At 44.0% G+C, this 13,300-nt stretch overlaps 1 protein-coding gene and 1 non-coding gene across 2 annotated transcripts in view; one reads left to right on the forward strand and one right to left on the reverse strand.

The window, feature by feature from the left end:
• NALF1 (NALCN channel auxiliary factor 1) overlaps positions 1–13,300 on the reverse strand; it is a 638,784-nt gene that overhangs the window by 289,657 nt on the left and 335,827 nt on the right.
• On the forward strand, positions 1,217–1,301 carry TRNAR-UCU (transfer RNA arginine (anticodon UCU)). Its single transcript has one exon. It is a non-coding gene; the product is annotated as a tRNA-Arg (tRNA).

A 13,300-nucleotide genomic window follows, 5' to 3' on the forward strand; every position in this document is an offset into this window, starting at 1 on the left:
CTGAGGCAGAGGAGCACATGTACCCCAATGTTCATAGCAGCACTCTCAACAATAGCTAAAACATGGAAAGAGCCTAAGTGTCCATCAACGGACGAATGGATCAAGAAGATGTGGTTTATCTATACCATGGAATACTACATGGCAATGAGAAACAATGAAATCTGGCCATGTGTAGCAACATGGATGGACCTTGAGGGTGTTATGCTGAGCGAAATAAGTCAGGCAGAGAAGGACAAATATCATATGTTTGCACGTATAGGAGGATTAGGAGGAACTTGACGGAGGAACAAGGGGGAGAAGAAGGGCGGAAATGGTGGGGGAAAGGGAGAGAGGCAAACCATGAGAGACTCTTGAATGCTGACAAAAACTGAGGACTGATGGATGTGGGGGGGAGGGGAGATGGGCATGGAGGAGGACACTTGTGGGGATGAGCACTGGGTGTTATGTGGAAACTAATTTGACAATAAGCTATTTTTAAAAAAAAAATAGGTTATTATACGAAAGCAATCATACTGAAACTAACACTTGGTGTTGTTACTTCTCTTAAAAGTATATATTTAAACAGATGCACCGAATTTGACTTATTCATTGATTTTTAGAGTTCACTTAAAAACTGTCTATTAAGGGCCTATTGTGAAAGGTCCTGGTTAGGAGTACTGTGTTCAGTGGAAGAGCTGTGGCTGAAGCAATGTGAGTGAAAACCCAAGGAGAAACACGTGTGAGGCACTATCGGGGCTCAATGGAAGGACCACATGGGTCTAATTAACTGCATAAACAACAGTTGTCATCAAAGGTGACATTGGATAGTGCCGGGGAGGCTCAGGAATGCCTACAGGAGTCTTCTGCTCCATGACACTGTAATTTCTAAGAGGTCCTACCTGACCAATAATAGAAATACCAGGAGCTCTCGTGGGAAAAAAAAGACTGTTGACATAGGCTATACAGAAAGAGTTCTACCACCCATAATTTTGCCACCTGCATGAAACTGATAATCTCAGAGTGGTGGTGAATTTTATGCATCAGCCTGGCCAGGCTGTAGTTCCCAGATAGCGGGCTCAACACCAGTCTAGAAGTTGCTGGGAAGGTATTTTTAACACGACATTAACACTAGAACCTATAGACATTAGATAAAAGCAGATGACCCTCCATAATATGGGTGGGCATCGTTGAATCAACAGGTCTTCAGACATAGAGACTAGGGTACCCCCCCAGGGGCGCCTGGGTGGCTCAGTCGGTTGAGCATCTGACTTCTATTCAGGTCATGATCTCATGGTTCGTGGGTTCAAGCCCCACATTGGGCTCTGTGCTGATGGCTAGCTCAGACCCTAGAGCCTGTTTCGTATTCTGTGTCTCTTCTCTCTGACCCTCCCCTGCTCATGCTCGCTCTCGCTCTCTCTCTCGCTCTCTCTCTCTCTCTCTCTCTCAGAAATAAATAAAACCTTTAAGTAATTTTAAAAAAGACTGGGGTATCTCAAAGTAGGGTACCCCAAAGAGGAGGGAATTCTGCCAGCAAACTGCCTGTGGACTCAAGGTGGCAACTCTCCTTAGGTTTCCAGCTTGTCAGTCTGCAGATTCCGAATTTGCCAGGCCACGTAATTCTGTGAGCCAATTACACACACACACACACACACACACACAGAGAGAGAGAGAGAGAGAGAGACATCCTATAGCTAATACCTTCAGGGACCCCAATGAGGATGTTAGTTTTCAACAAAAGAAATTTTGTAATACCTTTCTATGTCTATAGCAGGGCAGAGAACTCAAATATAGGACACACAGCATTCAAGTAAGAAGAAGGGGATGGAGGGGTGCCTGGGTGGCTTAGTCGGTTAAGCGTCCGACTTTCGCTTAGGTCATGATCTCGCGGTTCGTGGGTTCGAGCCCCGCGTCGGGCTCTGTGCTGACTGCCAGCTCAGAGCCTGGAGCCTGTTTCAGTCTGTGACTCCCTCTCTCTCTGACCCTCCCCTGCTCACGCTGTTTCTGTCTCCTAGAAATATATAAAACATAAAAAATAATTAAGAAAAAAAAAAGAAGGGGATGGATATTTTAAGAGAGAGAGAGAGAGAGAGACTGCAGCAAGTTTCATTTTAAGTAGAATGGGTAGTCACATTTTTGCAGCACAGAGGAAAAATAAATAAGCCTTTTAAATTAGGATAATTTTAAAAGCCTATACATCCAGTGAACTTGCAGCCAGAGTATAGGAAGCAGCCTGGAAGAGTTGGCTTGGGAAAGCAGAGGGATCTGAACCTGTTCAACATGGCGGATGGTTAGTGGTCTACACGGGGCAGAGAGGGAGGAAAGGCGAATACGAGAGACACCAACCCCACAGCCGTTTCCTGGCCACGGTGCCGAAGTTCAGTGCGGAGACGATCTGAGAATGAAATCAGCATCTCCTGCCTCCCCTCCCCAGGCACATTCTGTCATCCTCCTGACCCCAGACTCACGCACCTCCCTGCCCTCCCGGGACCACGGGGCCCAGCGGAAGTACTCAGCAGTGCTGGGGCTTTACGTTTTATTCGTGGGACTATCAGATTAGTGTCTACCTTCCAAACAGCACATGGGCTCCCTACAGAAATAGGCCACACGGATTGCGTGTGTTGTCATTCACCCAGCATCATGGCTGCATTCGGCAAGTGTCCTCAGTACGGCCAGTGAATGAACGCATGAAGGAACACGTATGATGCATTTTATATATACATGTATATATATATTCATTCATTATATATACAGACACATAATATGGACATACGTACATAATCAGCATAATTAATGCTTTGGCTAACAGATAACATACTTATAAATCTCAATCCATGTCCCAGATTTTTTGATTCTAAGACTTTACCCATTGCACCTTCTAAATTCTAAAATCTAGCTGTGTAATAAACTCAATAGCTTGTCATATTTTGTCTATTTTTTTTTCTCGGCCTCTTGTTTTTAAGTAGGCTCAACACAGGGCTTCAACTGAGACACCCAGGCACCTCGATGTTTTTTTTCTTGGTCTTCTAATTGAGAGCATATTTGATTTGATGACATGCAGTGTCTGTTTGGTTTTCACCTAATTGGATTTCCACCTATGACATAGAGAAATCTGACTTATTAAAGCAACAAAAGTAGCAATAAATAAAGGGTATTTCTTATGTGTTTTAATCTATAGGCACAAATATCGGCTTCCAAAGGAGGAAACCACAAAACAAGATGGTCTTCAAATTACTTTAAGATGGGAATGATTTTTTAAACCATGCAATTTTTATTCAAAGAGCTAGGGACCAATTGTTCCATTATATCACATAAGAATGAGATTATATAGAAAGGGATTAGAGCTTCAACTTGTAACCTAATGTTTAAACTGACAACACAGTGCTGTAGCACTAATAAGGACAGCGATTTTATACATATACATAAGTATGTTACATAAATATTACAGCTAAAATGTCTTTGGCATTTAGAAAAAGATTTTTTAAATATACATGTATATGTAATATATATTTAAAAATATGTATATGTAAAATCTTGTTAGAGTCTTAAAAATTTTCAGGAATAGTTACTACTAGTTTATTATTATTATTCCTTCTGCTCACAACCTTGAAGGTTAAATGTTTTACCCAGAGTCCCCTAGTGAGTAACTGGAAAAGCCAATATTCAATGCAAATTTCTTCACTCCAAAATCTCATTTTTTCCCCTCAAATCACTATAGCACAATGTAGAAGGCCAAAAAGAATGAGAAATTCATCATTCATTACAGCTCACTGACAGTAAAAAGGTAATTGGAATAAAGAAATATGTGTCCAATATCCCTATATATTCCAGTCACCCAGAAAAAAAAAGAATTATTCATTTTTCCTGCATATTCTATATTCAATATCGAACTGAACTAGTTTTGTGTCCATTTGTGACTCTCTTGCTTTATAAACACTTTCAGGAAAATTACTTTGGGGAACGGTCATATTTTCAATCACAAGAACACATTAGACGTCTGAACTTTAAATTATTCTTTGGTATTTTCAAATCCCCGTAAGACCTCGGCAAGGAGAACTGAGTTAACAGGGGCAGAGTGTCCAGTCTGGACTGAGAGGCACCTTTTTCTTTCTCCTTTTTTTTCCTTCTCCCTCATCGAGGTTAAATGAAGAACGAGCAAGGCTCTAACGGGGCTTCTCAGTCTGCACCTCCGGATTCCCTGCGTCGGCCAGGAAACGCTTGTGAAATGAACGCCCGTACGCATAAGTGTTCTAATCTACGGGCAGCCCCGCATGGGATAGAGCCCACTTAGGGGGAGTCAGGGAAAGGCGAGAAGGCCAGAAGGGCATGAGGCATTCTGACGCTGGCACGGACTTCGAAACAGAAGAAGGGCACCACGGGGTCCTGAGAACAGCCTCTCCTCTGGGCAGCAGAAGGCAGTTGTTATTTTTTGAATCATAACTCTGTGGACAAGGAAGCAGAGAAAGTGCAAAGGAGCTGAACTTTACAGCCATTGTGATCATTTCTAGTTTGAAGCTTCTCAGACGAACCACTGTTGCAGGAGACCTGTCTTCAGGGTATTTCCGATGATCAAAGTCCTTGCCCAGTGGAACAGGATGGGGTACCCGCTTCTGCTTCTGTGGGTACCAACCCCTCCCCGGAAAGGGACCTGCCAACCTGGCAAATGCACACAGGACTTGAAAAGGATCTTCATTTTCAGCCCATCTCCTAAATGTGTAGCTACGGTATTCATGTCAGGAAGTCGGGTTTCATGAGATCATGAAACATCACGAAGGCTTCACCAGTCGCCCCTGTGTTCCCGTCGGAGATGCTGGAAGTGCCTTTCGCTGCCTCCTCTCTCCGTGATTGCTAATTGCTAAACATTAATGAGACACTCGACTGGCACTCGTGCTGGAGCGGCAGCCCGCTCGGCACTCGGACCCCATAAGTGCCTCCATGACCCCTACACTCCCCCGCTGCAGACATCTGCGAGCTCGGGCCACGAGGCCTGACGTCCGACGGGGCGTTGTCACCCTTGAAACAAGGACCCTCCCCTCCTCCACGCGGAGTGCGGCTCATTTCCCACACCTCATTTTCCTCACATGTTCGACGATGCCGTTGTGAACGCTTCAGGGACTGAACTGCCCGGGATTGAGTCGCTTCTGCACGCCTCGTACCCAGCAGAGAGACGAGGGGTTCAAGAGGATTTTCGGGAACCGCTTGCTGAATGCACCGATGAACAATTGCTCCCATAGAAATACAGATGCACACAGCTTCTGGAAACAGTTCTCTGTGATGCTTACCTAAAATTTAACTGAAGTCTAAAACCTTTCATGTCCTTTCAGGGTCTTTGGCTGTGGGGTCTTTTCTCAGATCCCCACGCACAAGGCCACCCCCCCACCCCGGATGGGCTGGGGGCAGGTTTGCCTACACGATGACCTCCCCCTGCCTCCCATCACCTCTCACCATTCTCTCCAACATACTTATGTCCTTGAGGAGACAGACATGCATGGATCCCCAGACCATCACAGGCTTTCTGCCTTATGCTCTCATAGGACGTAAAACAGTTACAATTTTCTATAAATCTGTGAAATTGCTGTCTACCCTACGTGTATCTCCTCCTCTATACCCCACATGGCCAGACACTGCAGGTCCCAGGTTTTCACTCCCCATTTTATCCTTAGAAGGGAGTTCAGTGTCACGGCTTATATTCGTTGTCTATGAGGCTCAGTTCCCTCTTGGCCCAAACCGCGCCTGCGGACGACCTCTGCTCCACGGACTGTATGGGAGCCAAGTCCATGGACAAACGGGCCTTCCCTCGAGGCCTTGACCCGAACGTACCAGTCAGCTAGATGCAGTTCAGCACTGGGAACTGCTAAAGAGAAGCAAACAAAGGTTGGTTTCTCGTTGTGAAACCACAGATGAACGTAATAGGTGCACACGGGAATTATGGGGAATGAGTGGGGGGAGCGGTCAGTACGGGGCCAGGTGCCCTCGAGGGATCCCCACGCCTCTGAGAGCAGAGGGCAGGCTCCAGGGAGAGAAAAGCCCCCAGCGACCTGGGGGGGGGGGTGGCTGCACAAAGGGGGGAAGGGGCTGCACCTAGCTCAGATGGTCCTTGTTGACTTTCTCATGTCCTCTTTCCAATTTGAATCTTCCTAGGGGGGAATCCAGAAAATGAAGGCAGTATTTCCTTCCTCCTCCTCCTTCCCTCTTGCTCATGAAATATTTCAACTCAGTGTCTTCGCATATCCAAGGGGGTCAATTTTTTTTTATCATGTTTTCTTAGAGGCAGTTAATTTTTTTGAGAAATATTACAACTCTGTGAAAAAGCAAACTTGACATTAAGGGCCTAAATAAATATATTATTTATATATTTATATAGAACATAATAAATAATATATTTATAGTATCTTTATGGATATATATATACTATATATGGTATATATATATCCATATATATATGCATATATATATCCACAAAGATAGTAAATCTCAATTGTAAAAAGACCCATAGTAATGTACAAGGAAAGACCTGACTATGTACATGTATTTAAAGTAAAAAGTGATGTGAATGCAGGACATAACGTGGCCCAGTGCAGTTAAGCCTGTCTGCTTCTTGTGTTCCCAAGGCTGCTCAGGGCGACTATTGTCAGCGTTACTTGATTAGTTTGAGATCATCCGAGGGTAAAGAGTAGTATCTACTACCGCCTCTCATACAAGCACCCAATTGCCTTATGGCAGGTCAAAAAAATGGCTATTTTCAAATGTACAGAGTTGCCTTTCTGGATGGACTATACTAATAATGGAAACGAAGGAGGTAACCAGGAACAGACGAACCACTGGTAATTTTCCCACACAATCCCATACAGTCAAGACTTAGGAAATGAGTTTCTGAGTATCTGGACATGTCTTATTCTCTTGAACAGTGAATTTATTGTTGATAAGGTGCTTCAAAATGAATGGGAGGCCTTTGTGAAAACACCGGGGATTTACGACTGACCGTATGAAACTTTTGATACTCCTCGATAGGGCACACATTTATGCCATGTGGCGGATCCATGCTATTGGAAATGTATATTCATTTGCTGGTAAATTCTGTGTAACATTTTATTTTGCACAAGCTGTCACATTTTAAGGAAAAGGGTGCCATTATTTATATGAGCATCGCTCTCCTGGGGTTTACCCTTCAGGCTTATTATGTGGGAACTCATTGCAGCTTTTCAAAATGGTAAATGGTATGGGGCGCCTGGGTGGCTCAGTCAGTTAAGCGTCCGACTTCAGCTCAGGTCATGATCTCACGGTTCGTGGGTTCAAGCCCCGCGTCGGGCTCTGTGCTGACAGCTCAGAGCCTGGAGCCTGTTTCGGATTCTGTGTCTCCTCCCTCTCTCTGACCCTCCCTTGTTTGTGCTCTGTCTCTCTGTCTCTCAAAAATAAATAAACATTTAAAAGATGGTAAATGGTAATATAATGCACTTCAGAGACTAATAAAAGTGTTGATCAGTTCAACTCATCTCCTACATATCCTTCAAAGAAACCTTGTAGGGCTGCCTAGATCCTTCCGTTTCCAGGAATAAGGACACCCATGTGCCTACCCCACTGTCTAATCTCAGCAAAACTGAGCTATGCATCTTGACCGGTGGAAGACGGTCATACTCAATGGAGAAAGGCAGCACAGAGACCTAGCAGTGAATGCCTGAGGAGTCTCACAAGACAGAGGATTACATGGATGTCTGTTTTAAAAGGAAAAGAAAAAGAAACTGTGGCAGAGACAACGTGCTGGTGCGCTCCACAGCAAAGTGGCACCAGCGGGGTGGGGGTGGGGGGTCATCGCTGCAGTGTAGGTGGCAAACCAGGATGTGGGACTCAGAGCCCTTGCAAAGCCTTGAACGATGCCCAGAGGGTCACAGGTGAATGATTTGGTCAGTTCTAAGGGGTGAAAGACAAGGCACTAGGTGACTGACTGACTCCAGGTCTAAAACAGAAAGGAAAAGGTGAATGATGCTACAAAAAGACAAGGTTTCCAGAGGAGTCTAGAATCTGCACTTGTAGTTGAATGGATTGCGTTGGTGGGCCCAGGGTGCGTTGCTGAGAGTGCAAAGGGGAGTGGAGGGCCGGCCACCTGGGATGTGCCCACCGAAAGGGCATCCTCCATCCATGTCCAGCAGCTGCTATGTGAGTTGGGGTGACCCCATCTTTCTATCTTTGTGAAGACTAAATTACAGATGCAACCGGAGAAGGCAGAAATGGAAACTGAAGTACAGAAGCCATCCAGATATCCACATCAGAAATGCTGCTAATGCATCTGTCCTGGCTCTCATTTACCCTGCATGTAATTTCTGGTTAATGGATACACACTCTCCCTCACCCCTGCCCCCTCGACATACATGATCTCTTTAATTTTTAAAGTATATTTTGTATTTATTTCTGAGAGAGAGAGAGCCTGTGTGCACAAGTAGGGGAGGGGGAGAGAGAGAGAGACAGAATCTCCAGGCTCAGGGAGTTGGGGAGCACATTTAATTCATTCTTAGAAACTGTAGAAACTGGGAGCACCTGGGAGGCTCAGTCAGTTAAGCGGCCATCTTTGGCTCAGGTCATGATCTCACGGTTCGTGGGTTCGAGCCCCACATCGGGCTCTGTGCTGACAGCTCAGAGCCTGGAGCCTGCTTCGGATTCTGTGTCTCCCTCTCTCTCTGCCCCTCCCCTGCTTGTGCTCTGTCTCTCTCTCTCTCTCAAAAATAAACAAACATTAAAAAAAATTTAAAAAGAAAGTAAGTTGTAGAAAGGAAAAACAGAGGAAAAAACCTGAAGATAGCAGATAAAATGAGCCAAAGTGAAGAAACGATAGGATCAATAATTTTAAAAGGTAACGTAATTATAACATGTAATATATAATCATTTCATAAATGTAATGATAGGATTACCATTGTTATCATACTGATAAATGATGTCTGGGCCCGGGGACCCTTCAAGGCACTCTTCCCGGTTCCAAATGTATTTTGGCCTCATTTCTCCAGGCCAGTTTTAATGTACCCTGACTCAGAGGATTGATGGCACCAGAAATAGTACCAGATTGACGGTCTAAAAACTGAAATATCTACTCTTGCCTCTGCACCACCGCCTCCTTAAATTTCTCCTTCTAGACGACCTCACTCCGCAGCTCACCTCCTCACAGACACCTCCACCGCCTTCCCCAACGGCTGCCTCCGATACCCCACCCAGAATCCCAGGCCCACAATCCCACAGTGTTCTCATACCTGGCTGTTTATCTGTCTCTCTCCTAACTTTCGGTCAGTTCCTGCCATCTACCAGGAGGATATTTCCCTAGGTACCAAAGGAATGAAGTACGATGGAAAAGATGAACTCAGAAAATGGGTGCACTTCAGGGATAGACAACAAGAGACACTCTGTGGTTATTCAGATTCAAAGCCATTTAGTCAAAATGCCAGAAAAACAAAGTACACCATTTCATTTTCTTTGAGGGTAAAACATCTGCAACCAAAAGAGACAGCTGTTGAAATGACTTCACTGTGATATTAATATGGGGAATAATTATGAAAAATGAGGTAGTCTGTTATTAAAAACAAGTTTGGTGGAATTAGAATTTATTACTGGAATTCTAACAGAGAGTCACCTGCCATTTTGTAATCCTTACAACTGTTCGAAGTGCTTTCATAACCAACCAATATTTTGTTTACGGTTTGATCCTCTCCTGATGGCCCTGATATGCAGCAAAATATATTATTGTGTCCATTTTTATGTATGGGGAAAATAGCATTCACAGTGATGAAAAGATTTCCCTGCGCCAAGACTCAGTACTGTCACACAAACTAAAAATTGTGATGTATGGGACAGATAAGTCATTACCTGGGAAAATTTGCACCCAGAAAATGGCCGCAAAAAGAAATGATACAAAGGTATATTTATATGAAGGCTTTTGTTTATATTGTGGAGAATTGTAGAAGTAGGCATATCAGGCTCCCTGGTCGGCCACCGTGTGGGAGTACTTGACTTGGAGTCTCAATGGGTAAATGATGAAGGAACCGGTACATTTATCCACCTGCACAAATATTAGCTGAAGTGAAATGCAGAGAATTTTTAAGAATATTTACAAATAAAGAAATATATTCTGAAGGGTTTGAGGTGGGGGGAACAGGAAAAAACAAGACCAAAATTTCAGAGGAAGCTATGGACAGAAGATGTATTGATTGGTTTCATCAGCTTTTAACTAGTTTGCTTGTTTATAAATACGTCTGATGATTGCTTCTGAGAATGGATGTGATTTGAGATTGATGTTGAGAAATACTGATAAAAGACGTGAGTGTGTCATAGAGGGGAAATGCCGTGGGCAGGGCAGCTAGCATCCACAGGCAGGTGGACAGAAAGGTCGGTGGGGCTACGAGTCACTCGTCTCTAAACAGAATAGGTTACATGTAAAAAGAGACCTGGCCACTGTCTTGAAAAAGAAAAGCAAGAAACAGAATGAAAGAACACACCCAGAATTTCAACTCAGCACAGAGGCCTAACTGCTGCCTAGACACCAGCCTCTGTTTCCCTGTGCCTACTTCCTCCTCTGCCACTGCCACCCAGGTCTTCTTTCAGTTCCTCAAAACCAATATACTGCTTTCCACCTCAGGGCCTTTGCACATGCTGTTCTGACCTACACTGCAGCCTCTGGCCCAAAGGACTCATCTTTCTTCACTATCAGCTCAGTGGTCTTCTTCCCAAATAAGACCATGTCAATTACCCTTGATCACACACTCACAGAACCATGTGCTTCCCTCTGTAACACTTCTAACAGATGAAATTTTAAATGCTCCGCATGTAGCTCATTGAATTATATTTGCTTCCCTATAGTGTACTGTGAGCTTAATGAGGGCAAAATCCAAACCGTGATGGGTGCTGGAATTTGCTCTACTCTTCTAGTTGAGATGACTTTACACAACGTCATCCCCATTCCTAGAGCCAACTGGTCTTTCGCTGGAGATTCTAAATTCTCTTCTATATGTTAAAATTTCCTTCTAAAGAAGAAGAAGAGGAAAAGAGCCTTGAGTGCATTAAGGTGGGTCCCTTAGAAGGGAAGGGGCCGAAGACAACATTTTGAGGTGGGTAGGTTTGTATACCTTACTCCCACACACCCCTTCTGGAGTTACAAATGATTTGCTCAATCTACCCTGCAAACTGCTCCCCTTAAAGAGCTCCTGCTAGTTTATGCTTCTCTGAAAAGCTCACTCATAATAAAAGTAAACAAATAGTTTATCTTTATCTTTCACATCTCTCTGTAATATGTGCAGTGTAGCATCGAGCAAAGACTTAATGCTAAAACAATGTCTATTTGTGGGCTTATAAACCATTAGCAACCCTTCCTACACCAAGCAATCAAGATGCACCAGTCAAGATGCACAGGCTGACCAAGCATTCTGCTCTTCCCGGGGAGTCCCGTATCCCAGGACATACCTCCCGAGAAGTACAGACCTCCAAGGTCAGTCCGGAACATACCGGGGCTGAGAACATCACCGCTTTCAGGGTCACGTGGCTGTGGTGTAGACGACTGGCCTTCCGCGGTCACCCCCGCGGGGTTAGGGAAAGCCGTGACTTGGCTCCCGGTGTTGGATCATCTATTGCTGTACCACTCTGAGTGGTCTAGTTTAGTTTCTTAGCACTACTTTAATTTTTTAAGGAAATGGATATCGCAGCCATGTTTCCTACGAGATCACATGGGAAAACAATGACTTCACCAAGCCAGCACGACCCAGACATCACTGAAAAATAAGGCAGAATGAAGGTATGCTTTTAAGAAAAGACGGAAGGACACATATGCCCCGATCAGGGAGGTAAATAACCAGAAGACAGCATACTTCACAGCATGTGAAGAAGTATTTGGGCTTGGGCATGGTGGAGAAGCGGGGGTGAAAGCACATATGGACACTGACTCTCCCCATCAGCATAAAATAGTTTCTGAATCAATTAAAGTATTTCATCTCCTCAAAGACACTGATATGCAATTAAACACAGCAGCCACCGCACAAACGAACACATGTTACCATAGCATTCAAACACACTTTGGGGCACACGGATGGCTCAGTTGGTTGAGTGTCTAACTCCTGATTTCAGCTCAGGTCATAATCTCACAGTTTGTGGGTTCGAGACCTGTATTGGGCTCTGTACTAATAGTGCATGAAGCCTGCTTAGGATTCTCATTCCCTCTCCCTCTTCCTGTCCCTACCCACCCGTCCTCAAAATAAATAAATGAACTTAAAAAAAAAAAACCCACACTTTATTATATCATTTTCTTGATGAGCTCAATGAAGCCGAGTAAAGTCACATTTCCTGAATTAGAGGCTGCAAGTAAAGTGCTCCATGAGTGAACAAAGGAAGAATTTTGGCAAAGGCTATGTTGACCCTTATAGTGTAGAGGTGATTTTGCCAGATCCTACTAACAACCGTCCTTTCCGTAATGTGTACAACGATGAGTCCAACGACAGCAATACAAATATCAAAACTGCCCTTCCTAGCTCTTGAGACCTTTGGATCTGAAACATGGAGTGTTAAGATGTCATCTCGATTTCTATGAAGATTTTAATGACAGTAAAGAAAATATGAAACAAAAATCATCTACCATTGATGTCTTGTCCAAATGCAAACTAAACATTGCTCACTTATCTGCATACGTGGCAGAAGTCACAAATATAAATTTTGGCAAGCTCCATTCATACAACACACTGTCTACTCCCACCCCAAGCTTACCTTCCAAATGTCCCGGCTGCCTTGTATACAACACTGCTAAATGGGGTGTGACTGGCCACCTTGGGACATCGAAGCTTTTGCTTTGGAAGTTCTGGTCACTGTTTATGTGTCTCAAAATATGCAGAAGCATCTAATGTGATGTTTTCTGAATTCTCAGTTACAAAAGGAGAGCACACCCATAGACCAGATGGCTATTACTGTGGTAAGCCACAGAAGATGTTAAAATGTTGACCTGCTCTAAGATTATATTTTCAAAGTGTGGAAAAGAAGGATGTCCTTCAGTAATCTGGAAGTTCACTGAGGGTGAGAACAGAGAACAGGATGGCCGTTAGACAGAAATGTATACAGTAGTCCTCTAAAACTGGTTGATGGCTTTTGAAGAGGCCAGAAGGAGACTGGGAAGGAATCGACTGACCACACCGGCGTTCTGTGAAGTTCTGCGTAGGCCATGACAAACCTCAACAAGCCTGCTTAAGAACTAAAATGAAAATAAAAATTAAAAAGTGACCAAAAGAGCACCGGGTGTTATATGGAAACCAACTTGACAATAAACTATTTGTAAAAAAAAAAAAAAAAAAAAAAAAAGAAAACAAACAAA

Source organism: Crocuta crocuta, unplaced genomic scaffold (genome assembly GCF_008692635.1).
Source record: "Crocuta crocuta isolate KB4526 unplaced genomic scaffold, BGI_CrCroc_1.0 scaffold31, whole genome shotgun sequence".
NCBI lineage: Eukaryota > Metazoa > Chordata > Mammalia > Carnivora > Hyaenidae > Crocuta > Crocuta crocuta.